General features: G+C 37.3%; 2 long non-coding RNA genes across 5 annotated transcripts in view; one reads left to right on the top strand and one right to left on the bottom strand.

Moving 5' to 3' along the window:
- Positions 1 to 459: 459 nt before the first annotated feature.
- LOC140478708 (uncharacterized) lies at positions 460 to 15,813 on the bottom strand. Its single transcript, XR_011960850.1, has 3 exons — positions 15,456 to 15,813; positions 14,845 to 14,947; positions 460 to 1,120 (listed from the first exon to the last, which is right to left on the bottom strand). It is a non-coding gene; the product is annotated as an uncharacterized lncRNA (long non-coding RNA).
- The window catches only part of LOC140478706 (uncharacterized), a 501,292-nt gene continuing 497,734 nt past the window's right edge, over positions 12,432 to 15,989 (top strand). For all 4 annotated transcript variants that reach the window (XR_011960846.1, XR_011960847.1, XR_011960848.1 and 1 more), the window contains exon 1: positions 12,432 to 12,697. This is a non-coding gene — a long non-coding RNA (uncharacterized lncRNA). The remainder of the gene's footprint in view (positions 12,698 to 15,989) is intronic.

The raw sequence follows: 15,989 nt of genomic DNA, 5'->3' as shown, positions 1-15,989 counted from the left end.
TAGTGAAGTCTTTTCATTAAGAACGGAATGTGTACGTCTTAAGGACCTTAGGTAAACAAGTTTGTGTGTGATATATATATATATATGTGGCATACGTGACTCTATGTTTATGCAAAATTTATAAAATGCATATGCATACGTTTGTTTTACGGTTAGCAGCTCATTGTTACTTAAGGTTCGGCACCCAAACAAAAACCTCACACGAAACATGCCTAGTGCCAAATTCCAACAACACCATAAATATTACCATTGCCCCCAGGTCCCACTGGAAAAAAAAAGTCGGTTTGAGTTATCAGTGTCAATTAACTTTTTATTTCCTGTTTCTCTATGATATAGTTAATCAGGGAGCGACTTAAACTTTCCATAAACTTTTAAAAGGGCGAGAGATCTCCCCTGCTCCCCACCTCCACCCCCACACCCCTCCCCACCCCAAACCCCGAAGAATGAGAAAGAAAATAAAAGACACAAGGACTCTAATCAGACTCGGGCTGTTCAAAGAGCCGGGTTTTAGAATTCCAAAGTAGGAGTTTTATGGTACATCAGCACGGCACGCTAGGATCGCTATGGTAATGAACGGGGCAATAGCAAACTGCCTTCAAAGGAGGCACACTAGATTCGAGACACTCTATTAAGATACATTTGCGTTGACCTTTGGTTTCATGCTAGGTTAGTACAGTCAATCTTCACTTCATCATAATCTTTAATATTTTGGGTTTGGAAGGAATTCTCAGGCGGATTAGGGATGGCCTGAATCAAATTGCCTGGCTCCTCGGATGAAGCCCAGCGGCTTCGATCCCGGCCCTGTGAGCAGATAAGTTGGGAATTCGTCTTTTAGTAATTGTCTTGTTGTTTATTTTATACAAGTACCCAGTGAATGGCGAAAAATAAACACGGCGAAAAATAACCAAACAGTCGAGTCCTCTTTAGTGAAAACTCTTGTGACCGAATAAAAAGGATGGTACATTCTCTATTCAGGGCAGATGTCTTTGAAGTGGGAGTTATTATCTAAGGGATTCTTCCTTGTCGTCTTAACGACGCTGGCGAAACGGAAAGCGTTCTTTGTCAGCGATTTGTTCTCCTCTCTGTCAAGCGTTTTCTGTCCGTTAGTTCTGAACCGTTTCTAAAGAGATAAAAGATGGAAAGACTTGTATTACTACCTTGAGCAGACAGGACAGTGTTAGAACTGTTGCTACATTTTAGATTGAACCGGTAATTGTGTTGATGTTATGCTGTCGTCACCTGTTCAAATTCCTGATTCAAACATTAGCGCTTTCCCGAAACTTCAACATATGCAGAACTGTTAGAATAAGTCTGACAGAAACTGAGCGTTGATATAAAGAGTTATTGTTTTAAGTGATATCAAGAGAATAATTAGTTCTGATTTTCTTGCCATGTCTGCGTGCATAAAATGAAAACATCCTGCATTAAACTGGATCCTTTTGTTTTCTTGCAGCAATGCAATAACAGCGTTGAGAAACGTTCATTAACAAATCTCGGGTTCTGCATTTCAGACTCCTGCACGGTCGCCATTTTGTTCAATGCAATTTTCTATAGTTTTGTGTTAAGGAGTATTTGCAGCAATCTGCATTAGCCAGAGGCATCATATTTGCTCTTCTTGTTTCAGTTCATTGCCCTTTCCCCCAATTCTACTAGCAAGGTAGCGTTCTACCCGCGTGGTTATTCAAAATCCGTTATCCTTTTTTAAAAAAAAAGTTGGAGGGACATAAACAAACTTTATTGAGCAGTGCGTTCAAAAGTGCATCCTACCATCACAATAACATAACCTGTCTTGGATATGAAACAAAATTATTAGCACCCCTCGTCTTTTTTAGTGTAAGACTCGTGCGACGTTTCAGTTGACTCAGATGAGTTAGAACAGACCACTAAAATGTTGCTGTTTTACTATCCCTGGACGGATTTCGGGCCGATTTCTCCAGGGTAAATGCATTTCCCTCGCTCTGCAATCGCTTGAAATGTCTGTGCCTTTTGTTTGCTGTTCACTTTTTGATTATGTCGGGTTTTTTTCCCCCCAAGAACACGGCAAATCGGCGCTATACAAGAAGTGCGGGGCATTACATTGCGCCTGACACCACTAAAAAAGGAATCTTTTAAAAAGCATTCAACCTGAAACAGATTCTTTCAGCCGTTTTTTTCACAAAACCTTGTTTAACAATATAAGCCAGTTTTAATTAAACTATTCATAGCTCTATCCCTGTCGCCTTTAAAACTGGCCACAATTCCGTCCTGTTAGTTTCCATGTTAAACTCCACACTAGGTTAGGTCCCTAAAGAAACAATAGGCATCTAACTTTTAATCATGGATTCTTTCGGCTGGGATTATTATGGCATCACATCGCAAATCAATCGTTTCCAAATTTGCGCGAATTGTCACTGAAATAAGTTAGCAGCCTACGCTGTTTCATAAATAGCTGGTTCTCGACGTTACAGACAAGTTGCAATTTGCAGGAAAGCAATTTTCTAATGAATTCATTAGCATGATTACAGAATTTCGTCCAATGTAACCCTCCCTCACCACCTCCCCCAACATCCTCTACCTCTCTCATCCCCCAAAAGTCCTGGAAGCATTTATTTTTGCACGGACGTTCGGAATCTTTACATTGAAACCTCGGCCTCGAACAAATAATTTATTATTTTCAATCAAGTCGAAAGGAATTATTGGCTGTTGCAATAAGTGCAATGTCGTTCGTAATAAAATATCATAATGCATAGGGGGAATCACATCGAACTGTGGTCAAAAGTTGGAGATAATTTCTTTAATCGTCAGGTCTTACTGCATCCTGACGACTTTTTTTTCTTACAATAGTAAGTCAGAGTATGTTGACAGCAAGTCACTTAATGTAGATGTTTAATGACTGCGAGATGGTGTTGGCGGGGACGAGGGGGCGGTATTTCCTTGTGCTACTATAACTGAAACACACACAGAAAAAAAAATAAGTATTGCAGCGCATTCTATCATACGTGTGCGAATCGCAACACGTAGATACCAACTCCAAGATGTAATTTCATTCTGTTCAAATATTGTTTGATTATATCGTTTAGCTCAAATTGTTTTGAGTCATGTGGAATCACGTCGACTGAGATGCTCCCCCAATCAATAAATAGAAAGCTAATTGAGCTTTTATATGCATATCTTTTAAACGTGTTGCATGCACAAATTGTCTTTTACCGAGGAACAGCCAGAAGGCATTGAAATCGATGACATATGATGGGCCCAAACGATGGCCAGACTTAAAGGAACACGGTTGTGTGTAGTCAGTTTTCTATCAATCGAATAACTTTGCTTTAATGTGCATGTTTTAAACACAAATGCAGCAGCAACGTCTGAGGTCACTTTAGTCACATTTGAACTCTCAGTTTCACACCAACGCCACAGTTCATTCCTCTGACTTAGATAAAGGATTGAAATTTAAAGCTACACGCATGCGCTGTCTTTTACGACCATGGTTGATGGTGAAGTGAGCAAGCAATTTTTTTTTCCGGTGACTTAACAATTTTTGTATCGTCTCTAGTTTATGAACGTTCGAGGAGCATTTGAATTCTTAAATGATCAAAACGGCAAAAATCGAAATCCAATCCCAGAGTCGCTATACCTTCTCGCAGTTGCATGTTTTGAAATTCGTCCAAAATGGTGGCTAGAAAGAAATGAAGAGGTGACAACTCTTACTAATTAATCCACACGGTGAAAGGCTATAATGCTTGACTGAGGATATGCAGTTATTACACTTGACTATAGTCAACAAGAGATGGAAAGGCACGTTGGACAACATGGTGAGAGACGTGTGGCCATCATTAGTGGTTCTTTTATTGACACTGGCTTTTCTTTCTCATCATTGACAAACCATTTTGGAGGGATTCATCCCCTGTTGCTTCCTATCATCCACTCCATCCAAGCTTCTGGAGAGCATTAATTAACGTCCATTCACTGATAAGTCCTGACAACAAAGCATTGCATGTGTAAGAAGTAGCACCCCTAAACAATACGCAGACCAAAATACAAAACTAGGAAGTAGGCAAAAAGGAATCAACTTATATTTACACTCAGATATATTCTTTTCGAATTAATCGTCTGGTATGGAAGATTTTCGATTTTGCAGGAGCAAGTTAAAGCATCTTGCAGTTATTATAAGGTGACGTCAGAATTCATAATCTAAATAGAATTTCAGCACCCATTTGTAATCTCATATTTAGTATGAATCTCCCGAGTCAATACTCACACGACACTGTGCAGTACAGTCCCTGTCACTGTATTGCATTTGTACGAATTAACCGAGGGATTTGCAATCGCTAATTATCGTAGCATCGTACAAATGGCGCTTTTAATGTTACCCCCCCCCCCATCTTTAGGTTTCTAAACTCTCGATTATAACGCTGTTTTGCGATGCTGCTGTCTTGCATTTAACCTGTAAAAGCGTGCATTTTCAACCATGGCACTTGTCAAATATACGATTTTCAACTTTTGATTAAGAAAATAAGGCCAGAATATAATTTGCATAATTATTGTTTAATATATCTTGGTTAGGGGTAAACCGATAAGCAGTTAAAAAAAAACTGAAGGTCGCTTCGAAGAAACAATATTTGTCCGAAGCAATCTTCTCTGGTAGTGATTCTGACGTCGTCAATGTCACTCACATGACTTGTTAAGACTGTATAGCTTCGGTAAGCCTTTTAAGCTGTGAAACATATGTTGATTTATACAGAGCGCAATAAACCATTGTAATAGCAGATATTATGCTGTGAATAAGGTTCGTAAAAACAAGAACTAAAAGAGCGCTGGTCAGTAAGGGTTAAATAAGGCACTGTTTAACTCGCTGGTAAACATACAACCGAGACTCTATAGAATCAAAATGATAGTTAAAAATTATTGACTCTTCCAAATAGGCAATAAACATTTCATATTCTTCTTACTATTTTGTTTATCATTAGGGACATTCTTCAACAAGGGAACATTTACAACTCAAGAGCGGTTTTCAATTTTATTTGCATGGCTGCGGTTTCGTTATAATGAAAAATTAAAGTGTCAAAAATATCGTGATGTTCGCTTTCCCTTACTTTGGGCGGATCCATATTGTAGAGCAAAGCGCAGCCCCTGCAATAAATCTACAATCCTGACTTTGTTTAAATGCGTTTAGCAAAATATTTAAGCAACTAAACTTATCCTAAGCTGTTGCTAAATGTGACATATTTTAGAGATTTGAATGAAAGAGATATGGTATTAAAATAGGGTGGTCCTTAAGCGGGCAAGCACAGTAACATTACATTTCAAACACTACACGCCAGGATTTTGCGTTACACGAAAATAAATATATAAGCGAATCTTGTCAGTGTCTTGCAACTGCATCAAGAACAGAATCGATCAAAAGCCTTATGTACAGCCATATTTCTATCAAAACATTGAAACAGAACTTTAAAACATGTTCACCACAAGAGAGGTTTCAGTGGCGCAGTTAGGAAATTGCTCGGTACATTTTAAAATACTTCACATTTCCATTAGGGAAGTCAGATGAAGACATAATATCAACTCTAATAAATCAGCTACAAGCAAAGTCGCGCTCACTTCAATGGTTTCCACACATGCGTCCATCACTGTTATTTTTTCAATATAAAATCAACGCAGATCCAAATTATATTTTCTTGAACCAATGCAACAAAAGGCAAAAAAAAAACTGTCTGATTAACTAAGATAGAGCAATGGAGGCGAGAAACGTATTTCTTTATGGTTCATCCAGAGCTCCTGACCATTTATACAACATTTCTGTTAGTTTGAGCGAGAAAATAATTTTTACACTTTGGAGAATGCAAGAAAAAAAAACAAACATATTCATTTTGCTGCACCGTGAAAAATAGACCTCTGTTTGAACAAATAGATTTTCAATGCGCTAAAATGATAATCAGTTACATTATAGTGCAGGTTTTAAACTTTTTTTAAAAAAGAACAAGCAACATGATAAAAAGGTGACCGTCAGATGCATTGCTTCAGTTATAACGGTACAAATTAGTTTCTTAACATCTTAGTTTATAGACTACTTGGCATGTTCCTAGAATATTTTGAATCTTTTATTCAGTGCATAGAGATTCAATCTCTATTCAAGTAATGCAAAGGCCGGACGATGTACATTTGGTGATATTCATTTTCTGAAGTTGAGATTAATAACGTGCAGTGGTAGTTTCAAGCGCTCAAGCATTTCTCTCATACTTGCATCTGGCGCTACCCTACACAAATCAATCACGCATGCAAACTTCAGCTTTTCATAAATGACAAATTTAGCCAGTCTGCTGTTTATGCAGCACGTCTCAATCCCAAACATAGGGTTCGTGAATATGATTCTGACTGCAATATTATTGATAGTTTATTTCTCGTTTACAAATGGACAAATGTGCAAAGAACGCGTAGGTTAACTCATTCGCAGGTGTACACATTGAGTTGTGGGCTGATTCGGATGTGCACCGTCACATTCATGCATTTCATCTGTATTATTTGCAAGCAATCAAAACTATAAATTGCAGATGATCTGCTGCAAAATAAACAGTTGGAACATAGCTATATTTTAATAACAGCGAACGAGTAACGGTGTTTTATGCATTTTAATTATATTTTGTTTTAATATAATTTTAATTAACATCGTTTGTTTTTTTTCCCTTTGTTTACTTTTTGTGGGGAAATCAACGGAACCCCGAAAGTTTCAAGCTTGTTCTTTTGCCTCTATTATACTGTGGTGATTTTATTTACCACATATAAAATTAATATATGAATTTATCAACATAACGTTGCTAAAGCTATTAGTTTATTGGAAATGTGAACTTATACTGACTGAGTGGTGCGTTCAGTTACTGAGTGGGAATGTTCAACTTTATATTTCAATGTATGTAGTCAAATAGTGAAATACCACATTAACAGAAGAAAAAAGACCCAGATTCTTCATTGGATTTTTAATTACGGCTGCGAGTAAGGAGATTATTGTCATCCTGTGTTCATAAAAGCATCAAGCTCCCCTTTAGATTTCTAATTTCTGGAAAATAGAGGCTGACCTTTCAGAAGCTGTTATAGAAATACAGAGGTTCATTTGAGTGTGAAATATCATTTCATTGAAAAATAATGGAGTCGGTAATCCCACTTCCGGAAACTGTCCTGAATTATTTAACAAGACTCCTTTAATAGGGGATTAGTAGGAGCCTTAGAAAAAAAAATCTTTGCATTCTATTCAATGTCTTATTTTATGTTATAATTACTAGATTTAAAGATGAACAGATTAGTATGCAGAGATCGTCCTGACAACACGCAGGTGCTATTCTAATCATTCAGCTTACTTAATTAACGAATCATGTAAGAAAATAGAATAATAAAAACATTTCCGTGAAAGCTGAGGAGGTTTTGTTAGAGGCTGTGTGAATGATGCCTTTAACAAGGAGCTGAAGGGTCAGACAGCAATAGACTGACTTACGACCTTTTATGTGGAAACAATCTCCTTTAGGTTTTAACTTGCAGCTTGTACATTAAGGAGATTTTACTTTTTAGTAAATTGCATTTGTTTGAGATTCAACACAACTTGCTGGTGTAAAGTCCGTGGACAAACGCAAGTTCAATTCTAAAACAATTCATTGAATCTACATTGCCCCACTGCGCTGCTTTGCAAGTCGAGATATCGAAAATGCAATCTTCAGTATCCATCCAATCTCGAACAAAGTTCAATATAATTGCTGGGGGAAAAATGTGTCCACTGCCTTCTCGCACGCACAGTCCAAAATATGGATGCAAAGCATTCGTAAATTTGTCTCCTCCATAAAAATGGAAAGTTCATATTTCTCTTGCCAATATTTTGCACGTGATGTGTAATTTTGAGCTGGATACCAGTTATGTTACAATGATATTACACATTACAATGTACCTGACCTGAATAGGAAATGGGAAAGACAGTGAATCGCAATGGCTGTTTAAACCTACTGCATTATCACCAACAATATAATTATTCCTTTGCATATTTACTATGGTTGCATATTCATTTAATTTGCTTTGGCCTTAATGTGCAAAATATTTTATTCTAAATTCCAGAATATTTGAAATTTTCTGATGTTATGTTCAGTTTTGCACTAGATATGTTGAAAATTTATTCACACATGCGTGTGTTTTTGCATTATATATTAAAGTATACGTTTTATAGCCTTGTAAGCATCATCATTTGAATTATACAACTTAATTTTGACACTATTTGAAGGCTGATGTTACTTACAAAATGTTCCTGAGCAAGCTAGGGTCCCTAAATGATCACATGACTCACAGTCAAGCATGACAGGATCCATACTCTTTGATAATATTTGGATCAATTATAATAAACAGCTTGCTACCTAAACTAATACAAGTAAGCACAAATATAAACTAATGAACATCTGCTTAAGAAGAATTTATGCATTTGTTTTAAATTTTACTTGCGTTTGTTCTTGTTCCAAACCTGCCTGGCTCACACACCCCACTCGTATGTTTTCTATATTCTTCCTCTTTTTCTTCCATTTGTACCACTTACCTCGCTTATTCTGACCACTCCCTCCCATTTCCTTCTCTTTCTCCCATTTCTTTTACACACGCATCCGTACTCAGTCACAAACATACACGCACATACATGCACCCACTCACACAGTATTAATACTCATTTCTAAGATTTGTGCAGCGGGTGTAAATTATAGGTTTCTAAAGAAGCGATGGAAAGTGCTCCAGCAGTTTTAAAACACAATAAAAGTATTAGGGTATCAACTGCACTCCCAATGATCACGCGTTAAATTATTTTGCTTTCACGGATGAAGAGGCTTTCTACAATGTAAATCAAGCAGCTTAGTTATTAAGTCTGAACACTAATCTCTAACAACCTTTACATAATGTGGCAGAATGTGCCACACTATTTCGCACCTGCACTATGAATAGAACCGTCTTTTGAATATAAGACACGCTTGTTGCCCTTCTGTTCCAAAGCAGTTGTCTGAATAAGTCAAGCGTCCTGAATGCCCATACTTGCTTTTCTGTTCCTCCTTTGATCACAGAAAAATTCTTCCAATTTGTCCTTTTCTTTGTAACAACGTTTCCAAATCTTTTTTTAAATCACGTTCCAAAACGCATTTTGTTAAAAAAGAACATAAATCGGCAGGAAAACAAAAGTTCTCGGGAAACATTTAAAGTCATTCAGGGTTTTGTGAGCCTGTGGAATTCAACGAAGATTGTTGTATGTTACTTGATTGAAAGTGACGTTTAAATGAATATAACTTTGAATGCTAGTGGTGGGCAGTTTGAGGGAGAGAACATTTTCACAAATATCACACAATGTTTTGTCAAAGCTGACACGTCACGTTTTTTTTGCCCTTAATTAATCGCGTTGATTAAAACGTGAAGTTTATCGAAACCCCTATCTCTCCACATTAAGAGATTATGGGGCTGTGACACACTTCACGCAACCAACATGTTTTCAAATAATCCAATTTGGTAGACTTTTGTTTTAGAACTCTCAACCCAGACACCAAAAATGAAGCAAAATCGCTGTCCACAATCTATTGTTTTCTTAAACTTGTCAGAACATACCCAGAACGTTTTCAATGCTGCCTGCAATTATATTTTCCCAACACCGTAGTCGACATCTGACAATGTATTGTACTCCACCCAATCAAACACAAAAAACTGGTTGTACATGTTTGCTTTGAAAAGCAAATTATTACTTGATTATTTCGGAGCCTTTACGTTCACGTCAATGAGTGTGCAGACAGGACTTTTGTTTTCAGGGAAGGGAGCTTCTGGTGTAACTAGATTCACCAAGCGTATTCACGGAGGTTTCTCTGTTCAAGAAGGGATGGCTCTGAACATCCATTCTGAATCAGCTGTAATTAAGTGTTCAAGAACCAGACAGCAAAGGTAACAATCTGAGTGACCCGGGATTGCTCGGGGTCATCAACAGACCAACGGGAATGTAACAAAACTATGCTCTCATTCAGGAACTGAAAATGCCAGATTATTAAAGCTACCAATGATTGCAAGAAGGCGCGCATTTGTTGTAAAGGTTCTAAATTTTAATAATTAGCAGCAAGGTGATACGTATGAACGCAATTGAAAGAAAACAATGGATATTTATCTGCTTCGTTGCAAGGAAGCCATTTAAAAACTATACTTAAAGAAAGCTGTAATCTTCTGATTTCCTGCATAGAATAATATAAAAACCAAAAAGATGCTATCAAGAGCGACCTATTGCCTACTTGTTTTCCTAAATGTTTATGCAAAGAATAATAGATTTGAAGAAGAGTTCGTCGAAAATTTGGTTAACGTCTGTGTTTTTTCCGCGTGTAATTTCAATCCAGTCTAAACTCACCGGCAATGATACACGTGTTTCAATCTTTTGGAACTCAAGCAGGAAACTAACCAATGGAGCAAAAGTCAATATTTGTTTTTGTGCATCAGGTGCGCCGTTATCTCTGGAAAGATCTCGCAACTTACTTTCTCAGTTCAGTGTGTAACAACCACGGGGGTCTAATACAACCCAAATAAGGGCGATTGCAGTAGAAACAACTAACTAAATTAGCTCCATGTTAGTGTATCTCTCGACTTCATTAATATGTAACAGGGCTGCCAGTTAATCTCCTAAACCTGTGTTCTCCCTCTAAAATGGCACTCTGGGACAAATTGTACATCAGATCAATCACGCCTAATGCAGCAAGGTTTACTGAAGAAAAAAAGCTATTTACACCTTCAAATGGAAGCTTTTCAGATTAGAGAGAAAGGGTCGTACATCACGAAGAACAAATGATTATGAATTGGTAAACGCGCCCTCCAGCGATTAGTTCTTCGACGCTATTTATCATTTTTTTTTGTCTTTTAAAATCATCTGGCAGTCTCGAAGGAAGCCTGACGATAGGGAAGAAACCAACACTGCAGGAAAGTTTGTTTTATGTACGCACTATAAGTCATCAAAACTCTACCGTCAAAAAAGTGGCGGTTTACCCCAACGCAGACAAAAGTGCACCCCAGTTTTTTTCTCTCTACGTTATCTGCATATGATGCCCTCTTATGTCACACTTGGTTGACAAACATAAGTTTGCACTACATTTATATGTCATGAATACTGTATCACTGTTCCGCATCCCTTCATTTCTATGTTATGGTTTAGGAGCGTGAACTGGCAAACCACAGCCCAACATAATTTCCTATAATTATCATTGTAGTCTCAAAGAATGCAGTTGCATCAGGGAAAGCAAAGTCCCTGAGATGAAGAAGTAAAAGGCTCCAAGTGAATTGTAATTCGAAGATATGCGGAACAGGAAATGAATGATGGGGGAAGCAGGTTGAGTATAGGTTAACTCCATAAAATGTGTTAACACGGTCATATTCGAGTGATCAACCCTTCATTTCGAGGGAGAGAAGGTGCCATTTTAAGATTGACTGGACTTCAGCAGAACCCAAAAGGTAGGTTCAGCAACAGGTTTCACGGATGACCCTATTCAGTCCGAGAAAGTCACCAACGAGACCAATAGAACATCCTGAAATCAATGCACTGGACCGGAAATTGACTCTTTAGTTCAGCTAAAACTCTCAACTTGGATTAAAAATGGATCAGGTGATGCTAAAGCGGTTGACTTTCACCTACTACATTAATCGAACATGATTAATTCAGACCAATGAAGACTCGTTTAACTTACGCTCATGTTTCCTTTCATACATCATGTCAGTATAGGTCACCCCTTTTATAAGAATATAAAACTACATCCTGGCTGGACTGTAATTCTATCTGTGTTCACAAACGCTGCGACTATGCGAAGCCCCCTACCCTACTGTTTTAATGCATTAAAGTTCTGTCCCTCCTACATCTAGAAGTGACCTTCATGATCCTCCGTCCAGAAGGAAAACTAATGATTGGCCGTTACATTAGTTGAGCAAGCAATCACAATCGATATTGGATAAAACTTTTTACCCTTTATTAAGCAAATGCGGCCCTCTGACAAAAAAAAGACTGGCCATAACTTGGATAGCTTTGACCTCTTTAAAGAGCATTATGCGAAGGACTAAATATTTGACACAAGTGATGAACGCATTTGAAACCACGCAGATTTCAAATGCGTCTTTTTATTTAAGATGATTTAGTGCAAATACTACACATAAGCAGCAGGACTACAGAGCGAACAATTTCAAAATCCATAGTAAAACGTTTATATTTTTGTGCCATAAGTCGATTTTCAATAGTGAGACAAGTGGGTTTTTTTTGAAGTATCAAATTTAATATGTCTGGTCAACAAGGATGGTGGCTATAACTCTCTCTGTAGGAAGTCTCTTTTAGGTCGTCGTTGTGTAACTTCTAACAACAGGAACATTGAAATATTCACGAGATTACTCAATGAGGTAACTTCCTCCTCAAAATGTATTTATCAAGGGCGAGGGGCTGATGGGTTACACCTTTAGATAGACAATTGGGAATTTCGATGTATGACGTAAGATGATTGCTGCACTTTTGCTTGGAAAAGGCTGAAGTTTTCGTTTTTAAATAAAATGCAAAACGGGTTTGACCACATAGGTGAATTTAAAACGGATATTTGTACAAGGGAGAAATGTAGTAATTCGATGACGTTCGTTAGAGACGCTACGACATTATCAGGCAGAAACTTCTGACTCATCAGTTGGCACTTATAATTCCGATTACAGCTATTGCGGGAATTTGCAGGTAAGTGGGTTTTGTTAAAGTGATAATTTCAGGTAATCTCTGCAACAACACTACAAATGTCGAGATTTAATTCGTTCACCAACGTAATTAGTCAATGACAGGTGATGGTGGCAAACAAGTTTGAATATTACTCCTGCAAGCTAAACTGACTATTTCTACAATAAGTACTAACCTTGAATTTGTCCTAAAAGAAATGCAGCAAAACGTAGATCAGAATTATGCATATTAAAATATCACATCAATACCTATCAAATGAACGCTGTTCTCAATAAATATTATTCAATTAAGAATTATATCTGCATTGCAGAATGCATTGTTATAAATAATTCGACACAACTTATTGATTAAACGGTCGCATCATCTAATTTACTGCATTACCTTTTTTTCCGAAATCAATCGAGTATGTTTATTCAATCTACAAGTTTTGTTTTTACAATTTAATCATTGGTCAGTTTGTATTTACATAAATTCTGGAACGACGTTTTCAGGTTTAAGGCAATTAATTCATAATTAATCATTAGACTTTACATGAGTGGATTGATAAATATACATTCAAGCACGTACATAAGTATTGCAACGCATTCTATAGAACTGATTGCGTCGTTTTAGTTGATACAATTCAAATTGGATGTCTCCTATGGTTTGAGTGTATAGCGCGTTTTTAAAAATCACATTAAAATGATGGAGGCCGAAATGCTTTGGCGCATCTTCTCCCATGTGATAAAGGGAGTTAGCCAACAGAACTGAGCTCTTGTGTTCAATATGGACTCTGAGCGATATTGGTGTAAAGCAAAAGGGAGCAATGCAAAAAACACGGTGGAGACAGGTGTGGTGTAAAGGAGTAGGAATACCCAGATCCAATGCAAAATGTGTAAAAGACGAACAGCTTTTTTTTCAGAGAAAAAAAAAGCAAAGATCGCATTAGTTTGTCGACAGGATATCACACTTCAGTTGCATGTTGCATTGTGTAAAGTGGAACTACTGTTCCAGACGCATAAATTCATTTTTGTGTGCACTGTACGAATCATCATACAATTTGGGTCATTCTTCTGGTCTCCCGCAGAAAAGACATTATGTCTTCCATATTTACATACTTTCTAATATTTGTCAAACAATCATAAATTATAAATTAATGAAATGTTGTGTGGTCTTTGGAGAACCAACTAATGAAGACATTTACCTTTTTGTTATTTTCAAGCGTCTATTTGCAGGTTTAATGACATCTAGACTATCACGGCTTATTAAGCTTTATTAGATTTTCTCTTCACTCCCGCTGTCACTCAGATGTCTCTGTGTCAATGTCACCTGCTACAGGTACAAAACCGCGCACGGCTTTCCAAAAAGAAATGTGCAAAAGGCCAATGCCAGGGTTTCAAACGTCTTCAAAAACATTAGATTACAATTCATTTGATATACCAGCTGTGGCACTATATGCACTATTTCCCCCTTCATCTCAATTTAATCTCAAAATTCATGCTGGATAGTTGGAGTATAGTGCCCTTCCCCGCATGACATTCGTGGAGACAGCAATAGAACAGATTTCTATTAATCAGAGACAGAAAGTACAGCCACCTCGAACTCGTGAAACACTATTTTGCAAAACACCCTGAAATACTTATTTTAGTAGTATGTTGGCAATTTATTTTTATTTCTTTCACTTTCACTGCTAAAAGGGGCGCTATTTTTTTCCACTTAAAAGTCTATGAATATTAAAAGGGAATGCAAGGCAATGTCAATCATTTTTATGACTAATTCAATTTCTGTAACCAGTTTTGTCCTGTTGCCTCGCAACAAAGACAAGAAGATGTAGAGAACGGGGATGGAAGCTAATGCAATCAAGTGGTATAATTCGATTGCTTATTTTACAAATTTCATGAGCATGTGGTAAAACAAGTACTCTGTAATGTGACTGATCGAACAGACTCTGATCAAACCTCCCTGTGCTAGGTCCACATGGGATATCATTGGTGCCTATTTGAACGCAGACACCCCCTTAATTTAATTCCCCCCTCTTGCGATCCAGTTGGAAAGAATATAAAGAAAGTAAGCTTCGCCATTAAATTATTAATTTCCTTCTGCGCTAAGTAAATCATTATATCGTGTGTGGACATACTTTGTGTCAAAGTAGTTACCTGCATCAAACTCACCTTCTTGAGCATGTTTGACGGAGCCAAATGTTTATGGTGGCTGGGATTGCTCGTCAAAATCTGTCAAACGTAGATTGGAGATTGTCTCACTCTCATCCAACAACTACAAACAAAACAAATAAAATTGAAACGATGGTCGAATGCAAAATTTGCACACGTGTTTTTTTTAAAATATACTTTGAATTTCAATTGCATTGACCATTTGTTTTTTTTTGAGTGTGCCGTTTATTCCCAAACAAGAAATTCCTTTTAATACACAGAGGAGAATTGTTAAAGTGCATGTTGGTAAAGGGAGCATGTGTTCTGTAATCATCAAAAATTGATATGTGCCGCCAGTAAAGTAATTATGCACCATCCTGAGAATATGAGTTCAGTATATTGTTAATCTACTTGCACACCCGTTGACTTACAGCATCAGTCTACAAATAGCTTAATTAAGTCATACACGTGGAATATAAGCATATTGTTACTTTATATTATGCACACTATATCTTAATTTATGGGCAATTAATGTGCGTGACAGAATGCGAGCGAAAATGTTGACTGTGGAGACCGAAGTTGCTCGCTGCTGTCAGTTGTGGTAGAATGCATAAAAGCAGCCAGGGTCATACCTGCATAGTAAAGCTGATCTGTTCGCTTTATTTCTTAATGGCAGCTTGCTTTCATCCTGACAAAGATAGAACTTTTAATCTGTCTGAGTAAAAACCTTTTCAAGCGTTGCATTTTCACTGTAGCTCCCTCTGTCGACTCCTGTGTTATGTAAGATAATCGATACATGGTATCGAAAACTTAATATGCTTTTGCATGACCTCTTTCATCCCGAGCTCCGCCAATTCTGTGCAGCATTGCACAATGTCCCCCAGTCGGGAGTGTCCCCTAACAATCGATTACAAACAGGAAAATAATGCGTTTTGCCGTAACTGTGAATATTCAGATTTCAATCAGCTGCTCTTATATTCATGCAGACCTTAAAAATATGATCAATGCATTCTGTAGAACAAAATTAATTGCGAATTGTTTTCAGCCCCAATGTTTGCATTATATATAAAATATAACAAAAAAGGTAGACCTAGTTACAGTGTGTAGCCAATCACAGCTTTGAAATTTGAACACCTGTCCGCATCGAACAATGAGGAAATTCATCA

The sequence above is a fragment of the Chiloscyllium punctatum genome, chromosome 6 (genome assembly GCF_047496795.1).
Source record: "Chiloscyllium punctatum isolate Juve2018m chromosome 6, sChiPun1.3, whole genome shotgun sequence".
NCBI classification, from domain to species: Eukaryota; Metazoa; Chordata; class Chondrichthyes; order Orectolobiformes; family Hemiscylliidae; genus Chiloscyllium; species Chiloscyllium punctatum.
Note: the sequence above shows the minus strand (reverse complement) of the source record. Positions and strands in the feature narration are given on the sequence as shown.